The sequence below is a fragment of the Monodon monoceros genome, unplaced genomic scaffold (assembly GCF_005190385.1).
Source record: "Monodon monoceros isolate NGI ecotype Baffin Bay Population unplaced genomic scaffold, NGI_Narwhal_1 Super_Scaffold_12, whole genome shotgun sequence".
NCBI classification, from domain to species: domain Eukaryota; kingdom Metazoa; phylum Chordata; class Mammalia; order Artiodactyla; family Monodontidae; genus Monodon; species Monodon monoceros.
In genome coordinates, this window is record NW_021703768.1 from 12400050 (window position 1) to 12419612 (window position 19563).

Genomic DNA, 19563 nt, shown 5'->3' on the forward strand with positions numbered 1-19563 from the left:
CTCTGAGTTGGGCACCCTCCCTCAAGGGTTTGAGTAGGGGAATTTCTTAATAATGAAAGCAATAAAGGATTACCCTGCAGGGTATTTTATTTAAAGTAGAATAACTGTAGAATAATAGAAATAATTTAAATGTGGTCATTCCATAGAACCATTCCTAGATCTTCCCCTCAGGGTTCCTTCCAAAATCCTTGCTTAGAGTTTATTAACCTAGACGTATCTAACTTTAAGAAAAAGAGACAGAGAGAGAGGAAAAGAGAAATGTGTTTGGGTTTTTTGTTTGTTTGTTCTTCTTGTTTTTATTCAGATTTATTGGATTTTAGCAACCACTTTCGATAGTATTTCTTCTATCATTTCTCATTTAATATTTGATCCTTCTTATATTTCCTCAATTCCATACACTAAATATTTAAGTTATTTCATATTTAAAATAATTCTAACATTTTTGGATCTCCTAAAGAATTAATGTTTGTGAGAAATGTGTTTTTAAAATGTGAGTAAAAGACAAATATCATATGATATCGCTTACATATGGAATCTAAAAACATGGTACAAATGAACTTATTTATAAAACAGAAATAGAGTCACAAATGTAGAAAACAAACTATGGTCACCAAGGGGGAAAGGGGAGGGGAAGCGATAAACTGGGAGATTGGGATTGACATATACACACTACTATATATAAAATAGATAACTAATAAGGACTTACTATAGAGCACAGGGAACTCTTCTCAAGATCTGTGGTGACCTAAGTAGGAAGGAAGTCTAAAAATGAGTGGGTCTATGTATACGTATAACTGATTCACTTTGCTGTACAACAGAAACTAACACAACATTGTAAATCAACTAGACTCCAATAAAATTTAATTTAAAATAAAAATAAAATAAAATTGACTTAAAAACTATTAAAAAATTTAAAAAATAAAATATGAATGAAGTTATCCAATTCTCTTTTAGTTACTAGAAAGTAATTCCTGAATTAAATAAATCAAGGGAATGATATCTTTGAAATGCAAATAATCACTCAGTTTTTTCATCCCTGGCTTGTGTGTTCTTGTTTTCAGATGATAAATGCTTGGACAAGTATTGATTCCATGAGATAGTTGGAGCTAAGACAGTCTAACTTGGTTTGTGTTTACTGCCCTTTCTTGCTTTCACACCACAGGCACAATATCATTCTTTTTTACAATACTATTGTGTGTCTCTGGCACTTAAAAAACTTTCAGTGTCTTCTCACTGTTTATGGAAGTAGGATGGATAACAGCCAGGCACCGCCAAAATCTTTCTTCACCTCTTAACTCCTGCTTCACCAACACCCTCTCTTTCTCCATCTCATTCCCAGATACCTGAGAAACACCAAATCCTTTGTCAGCATCTTCTTAAACATCTCCCTTCCATAGCTTTTTTAATCACCCCATCATTTATATCCAGTGGTACTGTTATTCCAACTTACAGCACCTCAAAGACCTGTTAGTACACTCCAGCTTCTTCTAGACGGTAAACTCCTTAAAGGGTGAGTAGGTTTTTTAAATTGAATACTTAGCACTTGTCACAATATCAGGCATTAGCTAGGTGTACAATAAACATTTGTGGAGTTATTAAATGAATTTCATATTAAATTGCAAAATATCTTCTTCCTTCAGGGCGTCAGAAGAAATACAAGATTAAATCCTATTTAACCTACTCGAGAGCAAAATTCAGAAAGGCCAACTTTCTGCCACATAATCTTTCCAAGTTAGAGTCAGAAGACTCAAATTTCCCCCAAGAAAAAAGGTAAAAACTTGACATTCTGGAATGAAACATTGTTTGATGTTCAATGTCTTGCTGGAAAAAAAATCAAAGTTGTAACATCAAAGCTTTGGCTCCTTAATTTCTAACAAATCACAGTGCTTTCATTACTTTGTCTCCATGGCAGTGTTGATCTAATGTAAATTGTATACTGTAATTTTAAAGGTCAATTCTCAAGTATTTCAACCTAAAGGGAAATTGGGAGGAGAGTTTGTTTTTAATACCAGAAAACACCAGAGTTTGATTTTATGTTTTTGTCATCTTTTAGGTTCTGTCATTCTCTGTTGTAAGAATTTGAGGCAGATTGTGTCCTGTGGTTTTGGACTCAATAAGTAATTGATTTGAAAGAATCTCATTGTCTTCTTGTCTGTTGTTGCCCAATACAATATATTCTGACAAAAATCGGGTCCAAGTAAAAAGAAAGCCACACAATGTGTTAAGTCTATTTTCAAGCACTACAATTTATTTCCATGTATACCATGAAATTCTAGCTACTTCAGAGTTTTAAGCATTGCTTTTGAAGATACTAATGAATCACCTGTCAGTATGTCTGCTTCAAAAGACTCCTAATGCTGAGAGGCTCTTATTCTAGCTTGGAGACCTTAAATGGAAGCATGTGGTTATGTTTCTCAATGACTTTGGAACCTGAACATGAATCCCTCACCACCTGTAACTAACTTGATATTAGGCCTTTGATGAGCCTGTGAAAATATAAAAACCCACTTTCCACCAATACTCTCAATAACTATGATGTTATGCAGACAAGTGCTCTGTAAATAAGATCCGAATAATAGTAGCTAAGATTTCATTACCACTTACTATATACCAGCCACTGTACTGAGAGCTTCACATACTTTATCCCATTTAATTCCTTCAACAATCCCATGGAGTAGATACTTTTAAGTCCATACTTTACCAATGAGGAAACCACAGCTTAGAGGGGCTGTGTATAACTTACCCAAGATTTTCATTTTTGGGGGGGGGCGGATTTCAGTTGAATACGGTAAGACAGAAAACTGACTCACAAAAATATAAATGAGGAAATCTTATATTTTGAAATGCTATGTATTTGAGGAAAGAAAAATGAACAAGAGGAAAAGGAGGAGGAGGACAAATGCAGTACTGGGGTTCCCTGTATGTCCTTCTGACTAATAAAAGAAGTTTTCACATGTTGAGGCATAGGGAAATCATTCTGGCTTGTACATGACTGGACTTGAAGTTTATGCTAACAAGAATAGCCTGTCTTATGGCCTGTCAAACAGCACTGTACATCTGTTTTAACCATTTATTAAAGAAAAGAATGCAGCTAAAACTCACAAGTGGAGTAACTGTGGTTCTGGCATTCAAAATGGAGCCCGGAGGGCATAGTGGATGTGGTTTAAAATACTTTTCCTGTATCACTGGGAACTTGAATTTTCTGAACAGTATCAGATTCAAGGGCACCACCAGCCATTTTCAAAACAATATTTGCTATGGTTTTCTCTGGGTATATGCACAGTAGTGGGGTTGCTGGATTGTATGGTAATTCTATTTTTAGTTTTTTAAGGAACCTCCATACTGGTCTCCATAGTGGCTGCATCAATTTACATTCCCACCAACAGGGCAAGAGGGTTTCCTTTTCTCCACACCCTCTCCAGCATTTGTTGTTTATAGATTTTCTGATGATGCCCATTCTAACCGGTGTGAGGTGATACCTCATTGTAGTTTTGATTTGCACTTCTCTAATAATTAGTGATGTTGAGCAGCTTTTCATGTGCTTCTTGGCCATCTTTGGAGAAATGTCTTCTTTGGAGAAAGAAGCAAACGTGCTTCTTTGGAGAAATGTCTATTTAGGTCTTCTGCCCATTTTTGGATTTGGTTATTTGTTATTTTTATATTGAGCTGCATGAGCTGTTTATATATTTTGGAGATTAACCCTTTGTCCGTTGATACATTTGCAAATATTTTCTCCCATTCTGAGGGTTGCCTTTTTTGTCTTGTTTATAGTTTCCTTTGCTGTGTAAAAGCTTTTAACTTTCATTAGGTCCCATTTGTTTATTTTTGTTTTTATTTCCATTACTCTAGGAGATGGGTCAAAAAAGATCTTGCTGTGACTTATGTCAAAGAGTGTTCTTCCTATGTTTTCCTCTAAGAGTTTTAGAGTGTCCGGTCTTATATTTAGGTCTTTAATCCATTTTGAGTTTATTTTTGTGTATGGTGTTAGGAAGTGTTCTAATTTCATTCTTTTACATGTAGCTGTCCAGTTTTCCCAGCACCACTTATTGAAGAGACTGTCTTTTCTCCATTGTATATCCTTGCCTCCTTTGTCATAGATTAGTTGACCATAGGTGCATGGGTTTACCTCTGGGCTTTCTATCCTGTTCCATTGATCTATGTTTCTGTTTTTGTGCCAGTACCATATTGCCTTGATTACTGTAGCTTTGTAGTATAGTCTGAAATCAGGGAGCCTGATTCCTCCAGCTCCAGATACATGCACCCCAACATTCACTGCAGCACTATTTACAATAGCCAGGTCATGGAAGCAACCTAAATGACCATCGACAAACGAATGGATAAAGAAGATGTGGTACATATATACAATGGGATATTAGCCATAAAAAGGAACAAAATTGGGTCATTTGTAGAGACATGGACTAACCTACAGACTGTCATACAGAGTGAAGTAAGTCAGAAAGAGAAAAACAAATATTGCATATTAATGCATATATGTGGAATCCAGAAAAATGGTACAGATGAACTAATTTGCAAGGCAGAAATAGACACACAGATGTAGAGAACAAACACATGGACACCAAGGGAGGGAAGTGAGTGGGGAGTGGGGTGTGATTAATTGGGAGGTTGGGGTTGACATGTATACAGTGCTGTGTATAAAATAGATAGCTAATAACAACCTGCTGTATAAAAAATAATTTAATTAAATTTTAAAAAATCTTCTAGTAGCTGCCAGCCATAACCTTATGTTCTCAAGGTCTCCCCTTGTAATTATGCAACTGTTTTGGACCCCAAACAATCTTTACTTAATGAACACCCTTACTTCTTGCCAACTCCAATCCTAATCCTTACAAACAACATATGTAACTTTGTGGGTTTTGCCTATATGAGTCTCCCCCATTTTGTAGTCTGGTGGAACACAATTCAAGTGCTTCTTGAATCTGTGTTTCCAAGGCTATAGTCCTCTTTTCTAGTCCTATTATTGATTGTTTATTGATTATTTTCATTGACATGACCAATCCCCTGAAAGCTGTGAGCCTTTACCCATTCAGCCTGAGGTGTAGGCAATCTAGCCTGCATGCCTGCCAGGAAGCTTGCAGGCTTCTGGGAGAGACTCAGGAGACAAGGGAGGAGGGACAGTAGAGAAACCACATTGTCCAAGAAGCAGCATGCATCCCATCCAATCACATTCCATTGATGAGAAAAGGCCATATGGTCTTAACAATTATATATGCAAGGGGCACTGGGCAATGAAGGCTCAGACCAAGAACCCACTTCCCAGCAGCAGCTCTGCACCATGGGGGAGGACATAGATCTCTGATAAAGACCTACAGACATCTCCCACCGGTTTACTGCTCAGTCCCTACCTCCAGAGTGTAAGCTTTCTGAGAACAAGAGCCATATCTTGTTCAGCATTATGTGTCCAGCAGTTAATATAATCACAAAGAATGCCCTGATACACTGATACATGTGGATCCCAATGATTACCTAAGCCCTAAATTATTATACTGTAGGGGCAGTGCATGAGTCTTTTTCATGATTGTCTTTTTTCATGGTCATGACTAAGACCAGGGAAGAAGACGACTGCCTACTTGTATCCTGAAATACCTATCATGGCTGGTCCCAGATTACTCCACCAGGAGCACTGACTTCAGCAAAAAAACTTAAGGTTAATTAAATGACATTATTATTCATAATATTAAACTAGAAGTAAAGGAATGACCAATAAGGAACTCAAGAAAACGGACTGGTTTGCAAACTGTAAACAAGAGCCCACTCCCATGAATGGTGCCTGTGTGAAGCATGGCATTGCTTTTCCAAAGGGAAATTGTCACATTACCTCTGCCATTCTAGCCCTCCATGTAGCGTTTCTGTGCATAAAAGCCTCGGCTGCAGGAAATGCCTGATGGCCCATAGTGATTTTAACACTGAAAAGATTAACGATGTGTAACACAAGACAGGATAGGCAGCATCTCACCAAACACATCTGCTTTTCTATGGTAAGTAGCCAAGCTGTGTTTCCAAGGGTCCATATGGTCCTTGTAGAACCATTTCAGAGAACAACACATTGTTTTGAGAGACTGCTTGAACAGAGACTACTCAGTTCCGTTCCAACGCACAACCTTACCTTAGTGATTTGCTAATGTGACTTGCCAGCCATAACACAATCATATAGCAGGTTTCATTAAGTTTGAGAATCTGTGGGCAGAAGCTTTACAACAACGAGAGACAGGAGAAGAAAGAGAATGGAAAGTCTTATTACGCTCAAACAAATAATGAGCTGAAAGTTTAGGCAGACATCGGAAGGTGACTTGAAACAGATTATTGAGTGAGATTTGTTAAAGAAGTTGGAAGTCTTGGGCATGACAAATAACCAGAAGCTAGTCCTGGTAGAGGCTGGAAAACTCAACAGGGTATAGAGCCTGGACTTGGAAAATTGAGGCACAGCTAAGGCAGGCATGAGTAGCTGGATACCCAATAGATATGATGCTGCCGGCATCATGACACCATTTATTTTTCAAATAGAGATAACACATTACAGTGAAAGTAGGTCCTTCCATCCATAAGGGATTTTGGTACTCCTCTGCTCAAAGCCCTCCAACAGCTCGCCAGTCTACTCAGGTGAAAACTAAAGTCTTACCAAAGGCATCTAAGGTCCTGCCAGGTATGAACTCATCTCCTTCAACTTGGACCACACTGCCCCTCTGCTAGTCTTTAAACTTGACAATCAGGCTCCCACCTTGGGTTTTGTATGACCTGTTCTCTCTGCCTAGAAGGTTCTTCTCCCAGAGGCCTCTCTGCTTAGAAAGTTCTTCTCCTTCATGGACTGCTTATTTCCTACCCCTTTAATCCAGGTTTCCACTTGAAGGTCACCTTCTCAATGGGGTCCTCCATGCCCATCCTTCCTAAAATAGCAGCTTCCTTCTACACACACCTCAGCACTGACCTACCTTAATTTACTTTTGTCCATAGCACGTGTTAGCATCTGACATACTGTAAATTTTCCTGTATATTTGTTCATCTTCTTCCCTCCCTAGAATGTAAGTCCTGGAGGGGAGGGACTTTGTTTTGTTCACCTGTAGAGCCCCAGTGTAAGGACAGTGTCTGAATCAGGGTAAAGAACATCTGCCAAGTGCATATGGAGGGACCATAGCCACTGGGTCTCAACTGGTTGTGAAGGTGACTTCTGCATAGGAACAAATAGTGGAGAACTAGTCAAAACAGAAGTATTTATTAATGTTTGTATTGTCGTGGTTAGGCATTGTTCCAGATATTATTCCAGGTGGGGCTTACACAAATTCAATGAAGCAGGCATTATTGTACCTAGAGTAAAGATGGAAATATGAAGTGATGGAACAGATAGTAAGTTACAGAGCAGGACTGAATCTCAGGCCAGCACGACTCCATGGTAAAAAGCAATCTTAGATATGGAGGCAAAAGTTGGGCAATTAAAAATGCTTTTTATCATTGTTCCTTTCCCAAGCCCCTAAAATAAAAAAGAAAAATTACAAAAAGAAGGTTTAAAACCTACACAGATAAATAAAAATTAAAAGGGAAAATGCAGAAAGAGAAAGAGATCAACACATTTTGGGACACAAAGTGATACCGAGTCTGGTAGATGTGTAAGAGCTGATTTCTAAGAGAGAGCAGAGGATGAAGCCAATGATAAGATAGCCAGTTTGAGCCTCAGAACCCAGGACAGGCTCAGGTATTGGAGGCATCAGCTACCATGGAGGGTGAGGGTAATACGAGGGGCTCAAAAGACATGAATTAGTGGAAAGTCTATGTAAGAACTCACATCTGGCCCTCCTCCCACCAAGACTTCTTCCCACCATTACTACCTTCCCTTGGCCTAACAGGAGATGTAAAGCTACTCTGTGGAGATACTGTACCAGAACAGGCTTCAGACCGAGAGAAAACAGTGAGAAAGAAGAACCTTACTGAAAACAGAAGCACAAGTTAAGGGAGTAGTAAAAAGGGAGTTCTCTGGGCCCTTTCCCTTCTTGGCTTCCAGAGATGGCAGCTGGCTGAGTACTGTCCACTGAACAGTCTCAAAAAATGTACTTCCAAAATTTGTATCATCTATGATAGGAAGACGATAGATAATTTCTAAAGTGGATAAACAGGGGAAGAGCAAGCATAGATATTTTCCTTAGAAACAGAGATAAATATCAGGGTGAATAAAGCAGGACTGATTTAGAAATAATTTGCTCTTTGGAATGGAACTCAGGGGTGAGAAAGGGTAGGACAGGGGACAGCTGTTTATCATTAAATCTCCTCTAATACAACTTGACTTATTAATCTTTATACTCATATTACATCAACAAACTTTTTTAATTAAAAAAGACAAAGAATGACAGAAAAACCTGCTATGTTTGTTATCACCCAAAATGTGCTTTTCAACAGTTCTACCAAATTTCTGATGAAAGTAAGTTTTGAGTATTGGACTAAAACCGTCCAGAAACAGTTGTCATATGCAGACCTGACTTCTCTGCCTGAGTTCCTGAGCATTTGTGCTACAGTAATTAGTCCACGCTGAGAACTAAAGCATGGGCTTTTCTGTCACTGGAAATGTTGCAATATTTCCTCACTTGTTGGGTGGCCTGAAGCTGTCAATTTATAAGTAAGACTGAGATACTAAAAGTCCAGTTTGAAGCTTTATGGACCGGGTGAGTCACGTTGATTGGTGGCTTTTCTGTTTCTTTGCCTGTTATTCCAGATTCTGATACAGATGGGTCTGTGTGTCATCTTTATTTTGACCCACGGTGACAGGACTCTGCCCAGCACAGCATGACAATAGCAGAAACATCAGCTGAAGTCCCTAAACCATCCTGTGCTGAATTCCCATCCATAACCACTGAGGGCTCACAGAGGTCTCCTTTACCCAGTAAAATGGACAACAGTTTTGTAACCCCTGAACATTCTGATGTGAGGACTGCTCATATTTTTGCACTCAACACAGAAGCAAGCTCAAAACAGAGCTACATACATAACCCTTTCTCACAGAAAGAGTAGTATGGAAACAACAGGAACTATGCTTCAAAGGAACAGTTTTATTTCATTTGAGCCACTGAGGTTCTGAAGCATGTGAAAGGCTGGGGGAGAGGAATACAGGTGGATACTTGAGTCTCTTTGGCATTTAATCATAGCTTTTGCTAAAGGTCTACTCTTGTGTCCCCTGTTTACTGTCACTGTTTGCTGTCACCCCACAGCTAGCAGAAGAGAAGGTGACAATTTCTGAAGCCCTGCCAGAACAGAACTTCTCTTTCCCTTGCTATTAAGAATTCTCTGAGAAAATTTACAGCATCCGTGGATATTAAAAATAGGCGTTGTTTTGTCAAGTGCTCTCATAGGAGATGAGCTGTGTTCCACACCCCCATCTCTTTTGAGGAGAGATGGAAATCCCATGGCCCCCACTGCTGGCTGTCAGAACAAAAGGAAAAAGGGGCACATTACCTGCCTGTCACTGTTGGAGACCAAAAGGCAAGGTGGCTGTGAAGATGGGGGAAGAAACCCTTTCATCAGAATGAAGTTGAAGCATTTCAACATGCTTTTTACTCTAAATTTCTTCCTCTTCCTAGAAGGTTGCAATCAAATCAAAACTATTATTTTATGAAATAATTTTAAATTAAGTAAGAAGGTTTGAAAGAAGATAGCGTTGTTCAAACTTCTACCAAGAGTGAAACTCTTCATCGTCATTATCACTCTCACTCTGCACAAAGACAGTGCCATCATCGCTAACTTAGACATAATGAAACAGGATCAGGCAGATGACTAAACTGCCCTCAGTGGTGCCATCTAAGGGTAACAGGGGCATGGAACCATCTGACCTGTGACATCCAGAACGCAACTTTAGAGAACGGTCCCTGCCTTAAGGATTGTTGACTTAAGATTTTTCAATTTTACGATGATGTGAAAGCCATACGCATTCAATAGAAATTTCAAATTTTGAATTTTGACCTTTTCTCAGACTAGCGACATGTAGTAGAACACCCTCATGATGCTGGGCAGCAGCAGCAAGCTTCAGCTTCCAGTCAGCACTGTGATCACAAGGGCAAAGAACCAATATACTTACAACCATTTTGTATTCACCGTATTCAATTACATGAGATACCCAACACTTTATTATAAAATGGGCTTTGTGTTAGGTAATGTTGCCCAATTGTAAACTAATGTAAGTGTTCTGAGCATGTTTATGGTAGACTAGGCTAAGTTATGGTGTTGGGTAGGTCAGGTGTATGTATTAAATGCATTTCAACTTATGATATTTTCAACTTCCAGTGCGTTTACCAGGACATGACCCAATTGTAAGTTAAGGCAGATCTGTATTTTTGTCTCCCTGTGTCCCTTTAAAATCGATGAAAAGTTGGACAGACTCAAGACTTTATTGGTCACGATGAGGAAATTAAAGTCACAGCCAGTTCACTGTCACAATTTGGTAATCATATCTGATCGGTTCCCCACAGAAAGCCCAGAAGGGAACCTCAGTCTCCTTGCCTGGTTGCTCTTTCACCTTCTCCCTGACCTGTCCAGCCCCACCATGCTGCCTCTAGGTTTCCTCTTCATCAGATAAAGGAAAGGAAGTAGGGGAAGGGCACAAAGACTCCTTATCTTCTGGTCCTGTCTATGCTGACTGCATGCTAAGGGGCTGGCACATGAGAAAGCTGACTCCATCTCTTATGGGCACCTTCATGGACTCTCTGACAATAGCTCCCAAGACCCAGGAGATGCACAGTTTTCCCCTGCATGTCTCTTGGCCCTCCAGCTTGGTTTCTGCTTGTTCACTCCATAGACGTGCTCTTTCCACTGGAGTCCCATCACACTCCGAGGAGGTCATCTCAGGAAAAATATCAAATGACTCCAGGTCAGCTCTTTTACATTTGGCCCACAGGAAAGACCCACGCAGGACCCAAGACAGCCCCTATTCCATCAATGAAGTCCTCAGAACACACCACCAGCCATCTCTCTGGGGCAAGAGATTTGTTCAAGCAAGAGATGATTTCAGGCCATTGTGCCCATCGGCAGAAGGAGAAATTCAGCCTATTCAAATGGCTTTCTTGTTAAAGCCCCCAAAAGATCTCATTAATAGCTTGTGGAGGGGAGATAAGACTCACAGAATTCCAAGAACTCTTTCAAAAGGTATCCTTCTCTCAAATCTTCTCTATGTATTTTTTTGAACATTTAAAAAGTTTTTTATTTCATATTGGAGTATAGTTGATTAACAGTGTTGTGTTACTTTCAGGTGTACAGCAAAGTGATTCACTTATACATATACATGTATCTATTCTTTTTCAAGTTCTTTTCCCATTTAGGTTATTACAGAATATTGAGCAGAGTTCCCTGTGCTATACAGTAGGTCCTTGTTGGTTATTTATTTTAAATATAGCTGTGTGTACCTGTCAATCCCAATCTCACAATCTATCCTTCTCCCCCCCACCCTTCCCCCCCTGGTAACCATAAATTCATTCTCTAAGTCTGTGAATCTATTTCTGTTTTGTAAATAAGTTCATTTGTATCATTTTTTTAACATCCCACATGTAAACGATATCATATGATACTTGTCTTTCTCTCTCTGACTTACTTCACTTAGTATAATAATCTCCAGGTCCATCCATGTTGCTGCAAATGGCATTATTTCATGTTATTATGGTTGAGTAATATTCCATTTATATATGTACCATAGCTTCTTTATCCATTCCTCTGTTGATGGACACTTAGGTTGCTTCCATGTCTTAGCTATTGTAAATAGTGCTGCAGTGAGCATTTGGGTGCATGTATCCTTTCAAACCATGATTTTCTCCAGATATATGCCCAGGAGTGGGATTTCTGGATCATATGGTAGCTCTATTTTTAGTTTTTTAAGGAACCTTCATACTGTTCTCCATAGTGGCTGTACCAATTTATATTCCCACCAACAGTGCAAGAGGGTTCCCTTTTCTCCAACACCCTCACCAGCATTTATTGTTTGTAGACTTTTTAATGATGGCCATTCTGACTGGTGTGAGGTGATATCTCATTGTAAAATGGATTAAAGACCTAAATTTAAGCCCGGATATTATAAAATTCTTAGAGGAAAACATAGGCAGAACGATTTTTGTCTAGTGTCCCTTGAGAACCCTCACTTAAGAGTTACAATGAACCTTCTGTGACATGGGTAAAAGACTGAAACCAGGATGGAAATCCAGGCCTGGGGATTTCAAACTTGTCCCCTTTTCTACAGGACCATACTGACCCCACAAACACTGCTGCCATTGACCGGACCACAAGGAATGCCCATAACTGTCACAAAATTTGACAGCACAGCCTCTATAGAAAAAACAAATGTTCAAGGTCTTTTAGATACAGAGGCCAAAGTAAGGTTGACATTTTCCATAATATGAGTTTTTGATAGACATAGGAGGTTGATAATCTGCAGGGAAACCTCTCATGACCATAAGACATCAAGACAATCAACGTTCTTGGTAGTGAATACACCAGACACAGCCTCATCTAACATACGCTCATTGGCTCACCCACAGGAGTTCAGCAACTCTAGTTGTGTTAGTTCATGAATTATCAGAATTGGAATATCCCTTAGGAGCCATCTATCCAGCACCTTCATCTTACAGTAGGGAAAACTAAGGCTCAGAAAAGTGAATGACAAGTCCAACGAGCGTACAGTAGATCCAGAACTAAGATTCAGGACACAGGATGCTGTTTCATGTCTTCATTTCTTTCACTTGACATTTGGTGTGGGTTCCCAGAAATTTTTAAAAAGAAAACAAAATCAAACGATAGTAGATATGTTTTGAGAAATTTCATTTGCAGTAATGAGGCTCAATGAAATTCTAAAATGTCATCTATGTTTCCATTGAGTTTTGCATTATTAATATATGCTGCCTTCTTAAGACCAGAATATAGAAAAAGACCAGAGGTGATGCTTATTAGATTCCATTCATATGTCATCTCTCCAATTTTTATGCCAAAGCATCCCAAACTATGCATTCTGCTGTAAAGATAGTTTCCCTAGGTGTACTGAAAAATGAATCTGAATGGTCCAAAGTATCATTTATGCTCAGCATGACACACCTATATTGCACAGTGCTTAGTTTAAAAATAATACTTTATTGAAGGTTTTATATTTTAGACTTCATTTACATATTTGTTTCCAGTCTTTGAAATATTTGTCTGATTAATATTAACAGTTTCCAATGAGCCAAATTCTTCTGAGAGCTAGACTAAAACATACAGGTGGGTCAAAACATGTGTGTTTCACACAATGGGAAGCAAGGAGGACAGTGATCCCTCCACCAGGTCCTGAGGCACCTAAGATGCTCAGAGAAAACAGTCTTCTCTTCACAGGGTATCCTTGGAAGAGAACCAGCTTTCAGTCAGGAGGAAAAGGGTGAAGGAAACATTTCAGAAAGAGGCTGTGCAAGAGATCATAGTGCAAGAGTTTGAGAAAGTGGGGAGGGCATGAGATAGGGCCAGATTAAGGGGTGTGCAGAGTAGGTAGGGAAAAGTATTCTTATTCTGACAGATGGTATGGAAGGTGTAAACTCATAATGGTGACTGAATGCTTAGGGCTATGAGACATGATGGGTAAAATATAAGAACATTTTCCTCCTTAGTAATTTGTATACATTCTATATAGTTCTGGGACAATTAACGGAGGCAGGATCATCTCCCCCACTTTCCCTTATACCTATCAACTTAGGGGACACTTAGTTCTCTTCTCCTGGAACCCTGGCCCATGTTAACCTAGAAAAATTGAAGGTAGTCTCTGACGAGAGAAAGAAATGAGACAGACATTCCTAAGCTTTCTGCTTAGAGGTGGTGAATATTTGCAAAGGAAGAGTTAGTTTTGTACACAATCTACCTAAGGCTGGATGAAGTAGGGCCAATTTTTCATCCCCTCACCCTACTCACAGGAACTGAGGAGGCCACATTTCTAACCCACTCTACAGAGGCTAAATCTAGATGGAAATGGATAGGCAGAGCCAGAGGATGAGAGAAAAATAAGATCAGGAAGACAAAAAAGTGTTTTTTAAAAGTACCAAGAGGACCATTGGGACCAAAAGGACAGGAGAAATGGGAGAAAGAGAGAAAGATGAAGTAATAGAGGAAAGATACCCTGACACTTGTCTGAAGTCAACTTGTCATGAGCCAAAGGGCACTCAAGGAGCAATGTTTTGGACCATCAACTGGACTTTGTGTGATGCTTTATTAACTAATAGTAAGATTTAACTTCTACTGGCAGATTGCTTATCCCTCAATAAATATTTACAGGTGTTTATTCATTAACTGTTATTATTATTCATTATTTGTTAGTTGCCTGTTAATGTTAATTGCCTGAAATACAAAGATGAATAGGACAAGGTCCAGAGCCAACTTTAAAACATTCTCAACTTGGTTGGGGGAAGACAGGTAAAACATAAACAAAGATAATGCCTTGAGAGTAAGCGCTAACAGAGAATGGAGAAAAGCGCTATCCGTTGAGCCTGGGTAGGATCAGATCCCACTAACCTCAAAAGTTGGTGTTTTGATCAGTTTGGGGGTCAGTTTTCCAAAAGGAAAAGTGAGGGCAAGTGTTTTCTAGGCAGAGGAACCTGCAGCAGTTAGGAACACCTGGGAAGAAATCATAGCACATCCAAAAGGCAGAAGTCTTGTGGGCATAGGCAGGGGCAGTGGGTGGAGATGGCAAATGTCAGAATAGATACAAAAGCTGTGTAGGGGCCAGATCATGAAGCACCTAAAGTTTTGATTTTATCCTCAGGTTTCTTGGAATTCCTGAAGGATGTACATCTGAGGAATCAGCAGGCAGTGTGATGAATTCACCTTAGAAAAAAATAACCTGGCAGAAAAATGGGATGAATTGAAAAAGACAGATAGAAGGAAATAGGGCAACTCAGGAGGCCAATGCAAAAGTTAATTAAAAGAGGAAGACAAAAATCCAACTGTGATAGAAAAAATCTGAAAGCAAAACATACATACATGGTTTCGAGTCAGGGTTTATGGTCATTTCATAAACAGTTAAGTATCGGGTTCTTCAGTGGGACCATACCCTTTATTTTCCCAATGTTTCTATGGAGACATTTGATCCAACTTACATCATTTTTACTTGTAGAGTAAGTATCCAGAATTAACTGCTTGGAGCATGAGAACAACCTAAACTAATTTTCTGTCTCATGACTGAGTAGCCTCACATACATCTTGGGCTCCTCTAGCATTAAGAGTACAAGAACTGACCACCCACAAGTCCTTGCTAATGTGATTACTTAAGGATTTACTTCAAGGAAAAAAAGTGAAGCTAGAAGGTTCACAATGACTGTTAAATATTTTGATATATTTAGTTAACTATTGATTGTTTTGATAAAAAATAAGTTTGCATTTCAAAAAGGTGCAACAAAATTCTAGACAATAATAAATAGAAAAATCATTAGAGTTAAAGCAAGCTAAAAATCTGTTGTTAATTTCAAAATCATTAGAAAAAAATTGCACTTTACTATGTATACTAAAATTTGGGGCCTGATGGCCAAAGCTGAAACCAATTGAGCAATGAAATAACACAAATAATCAAATACATATCCAGCAGTTCACAATGATTTTTAAAATGATTGACTAAATAAGTAAAATGGGGAGAATAAACATATATCCTGTCCAGAAGAATTCCAAATAATTTATGTATAAACTCTGGAAGAGTATAACTCCCCACCTCTTAAGGGTAGGCTATGCTTCTCTTTCTTCATTATGGTGAATTTCTTCCAGAAACACAGTATGAAAAGAGAGAGAAAATGAGTAACTTCACAGTAGAAAAACCTGGCAAACTCAGCCTCTGCTTTCACGTGCTGAAGGTCAACATTAGCCGTGAGAGGTCATGTTGATAGTATGTATCCTTGACGTGATGTGATGAAAATGGCACTTTATCCCTGTGGTCTTCCTCCCAGAAAACCATAACCTCTGACGAATAATGATGAAAACATCGGAAAAATCCCAATAGTGAGACATTCTACCAAAAACCTGACAAGTATTTCTCAAGACTGTCAAAGTCATCAGAAACAAGGAAAGTATGAGAAACTGTCATAGCCAAGAGGATCCTAGGGAGACATGACAACTAAATATAATGTTGTGTCCTGAATGGGATCTTGGAACAGAAAGGGATTAGGTAAAAACTAGGATATGTGAAAAAAAATATGGTCTTTATTTACTAACAGTGCATCAACATTGGTTTATTAATTATAAAAAATATATCACAATAATGTAATATATTAATAGTAGGAGAAATTTGTTGTAGGATCCATGGGAAATCTGTGTTATCTTTGTAATTTTCTGTTAATCTGAAATTATTCAAAAAATAAAGTTTATTTTAATTTTTTTTTAATTTAAGGACTTTCAACTCCCCAGAGAAAAAATAATAGGATAAGAAAACTATCAATTATCTAGTCAATGGCAAGAAACGAGAATGAAAAAAGCAAAAAAAGAAATATGGTAAACAGAAAAGTTTAGAATAAATCCAAATATATCAATAATCAAAGTAAGTGCAAATCTTTTCAACTCATTAAATCATAGAGTGTCTTAGGGGACACTTTAGGGCATTTAAGATGAAAGAAGCAGATCTCCATGTATTACATAGATAGATCTCAAAAATATAATGTAGTATGAAAAACACATATGCAGCAACATGGTGACATTTATGTAGGTTAAAAGCACATACAGGGCTTACCCGGTGGCGCAGTGGTTGAGAGTCCGCCTGCCGATGCAGGGGACACGGAATCGTGCCTCAGTCCGGGAAGATCCCACATGCCACGGAGCGGCTGGGCCCGTGAGCTATGGCCGCTGAGCCTGCGCGTCCGGACCCTGTGCTCCGCAACGGGGGAGGCCACAACAGTGAGAGGCCTGCGTACCGCAAAAAAAAAAAAGCACACACACACACACAAAAACAACAACAACAACAACAAAAAAGCACACACAATAATTACATACACTGTCAGTGAAAAAATATGTATATAGTAGAAATATGAAAACATAGCTAGAAATGATACACACAGCTTTAAAGAGAGTGATTCCTTTCAGGGTAGAGAGGGGAATGGGATTGTGATAGGGTACAAAGGAGTCTTTAACTGTATTTTGCAAGGTTTTATTTCTCTAAAATAAATCTGATAAAACCAAAAATAAGAACTATAGTGAAAATTAAATTGTTTTAAGGTTATTTCTGGATTAAATAAAATAAATCAGAGCAAGCCTGAACTATATTAATTAACCTGTATTAACCTCATCACCCTGGTGTTTAATCTCATTGTTATATAAACTATGAAGCTATGAAGTTTTTAACTTACATGACACAAAAGTTCATTCATCATTAACACGATTAAGTACAATTAAAGCCATATATTGACTTTTTAACATAATGTTCAATTAACTCATGACCTGGTGAAATAAGACAAAACATGACAATGAGCCTATTCAGGAATAATTAGTCTCTGTTACAGGGATGAAATTTAGAATAAAGTTAAATGGTTAAGAAGTTCCCTTAAGATGTAACTGAATCAATCTTTCCATTAATTCCCAGGGAACAAATCATTGTTTTGTTTTTAAATTCCACTTTTTTTTTTAATGAAAGGGGAAAAGAAGAGAATAAAAATAAAGAGAAGAAAGGAGGGCAGGGAAAGGAGGGGGGAAAGGAAAAGAGAGAAGTAAAGAGAAGAGATGAGGGGAAGGGAAGCGGGCGGAGGAAAAAGGTGGAAATGGAGCCATAGAGCCTGGAGAGGAAGAAAGAAGAGGGAGGGGAGGGGGAGAGGAAGAAGCGTGGGGGGGGGGGGGGGGGGGGGGGGGGGGGGGGGGGGGGGGGGGAGGAAGGGGGGAGGAAGGAGGAATCAGAACCTGAAAAGGAGACTTCCTTACCTGAGAAAGCATGATGCAAAAGCACCAGGTCCTGCTTAAAAGAGATTCCCAGTGCTTAATAAAGCTTGGTTTTTCCTTTAATGAAAGATTTAAAGATGAGTTGCTGGTACCTGGAGTCAACAAAAATTGGAACGAGCTCTACTCTCTACTCGTAGCATTTAATTTGGTCAAAAAAGAGTTGGACAAAATTAAATAGGTCAAGAGAACAGTTCAAAATGATGACTTTATAGCAAATGTATAATCCTAATGACTTGTTTTACATACGTTGGTACATTTCTAGGGCATCACAGGGCAGTTCTCTAATGTTTCATGTCATTTTCAGAACATTATTTCTTACTCCAATCATTTTTTATTCCTTCTCTGTGAGATTTGTATTAGAAACACCTTAATTATTAAAACTTATAAGACACATGAAAGGACAAATAGTATAAACAAATGTTCTAGAAAAAGAAATTTTCCTCCAATTTGCACAGCTTAAAAAATTACACACACTTTGTGGAAAATAGTAGGCATAACTGACAAAAAAATGCATCTTAAACTTTCCAACTGCTTTTATTTTGTAATGTAAAATGTTACTTTCTCTTATCATAGAAACAGTGCATTCTCATTCACAGACTATGCAGATTAACAAGAAAGTAAAGAACACCGTGACCCCAGCCATTCAGAGACACCACCACCAACACTCAAAGGTGTCTTAACATCCCAATAATTGTTTCCACACACGTAAAAAAAATTGACGAGATCACCTGGGGCCCTAGCCATTTATATTCAATGAATGCCAGCAGCAATTTTACCCATGAAAGACTTATAAATTGTTTCCTGATTTCCTCTTCAATCTATAATTTCACGTTATTCCTGGAAGCACCAACTGGGTTCTGCTTTCCGCCCCAGGAGCCTGGTTTCATAGCACATAGAGCCGGCAGTGGATTTAACCAGCCCCTGCTGGGCAGTGTCACTCATGAACCAGCTGTAGGTGACTGCTACAAATGCTTCAGCTCTAGGAAAAAGTAAACTTTCACTTAATTAGTTATTTTTGCCCCTTATGAATTTCAGTGTAGTCTCTAGTAGCAAAGACTCTTTGGGGAGGAGGGGGAAACCTCAGGATCTGTTTTTGTGCTAGAGATGAACAGACGGCACTCTACCATGGTTCCAAGAACCAAAAAAAGCAAGAAGTGCAGATATGAGGAACTGACAATAGAACCAGGAATAGAAGTAAAGTAAACATAATAAGGGTGAACTGGAAATCACTCAGTGAAAGCCAAACTATGCTTTGACTACTGTGTGCTGACAGAAGACCCTTTATAATCCCTCATAGACAATAAATTTAGATCATCTCCAGGGGGGAGAGGTATGAACACTGTGGTTGTTTTAAATAGGACCAATGAAAGCAAAGCATCTTCTTGGCTCTGTTCTCCAACCAAAGAAAAATACATAGAATATCCGATATGCAGCTGAGGCCAAGATGTACATTCCTCTGAAAATAATGCTTCAAACTCAGCAAGGTAGCAGAGTCAGAAGTTCTCAGAATAATACTCCTCCGTGCATGACTCTAATCGCTGAAAACTGTAGGTCACTCATTTTTCCAGGTTCCTATATTTATTAAAGCAAAAGTCAGTGACAAGATACCTAGATTCTCTTAAAAGGGAAAGCAGACTAGAAAATTTCATCAGAAAAGTCACAGAGGTG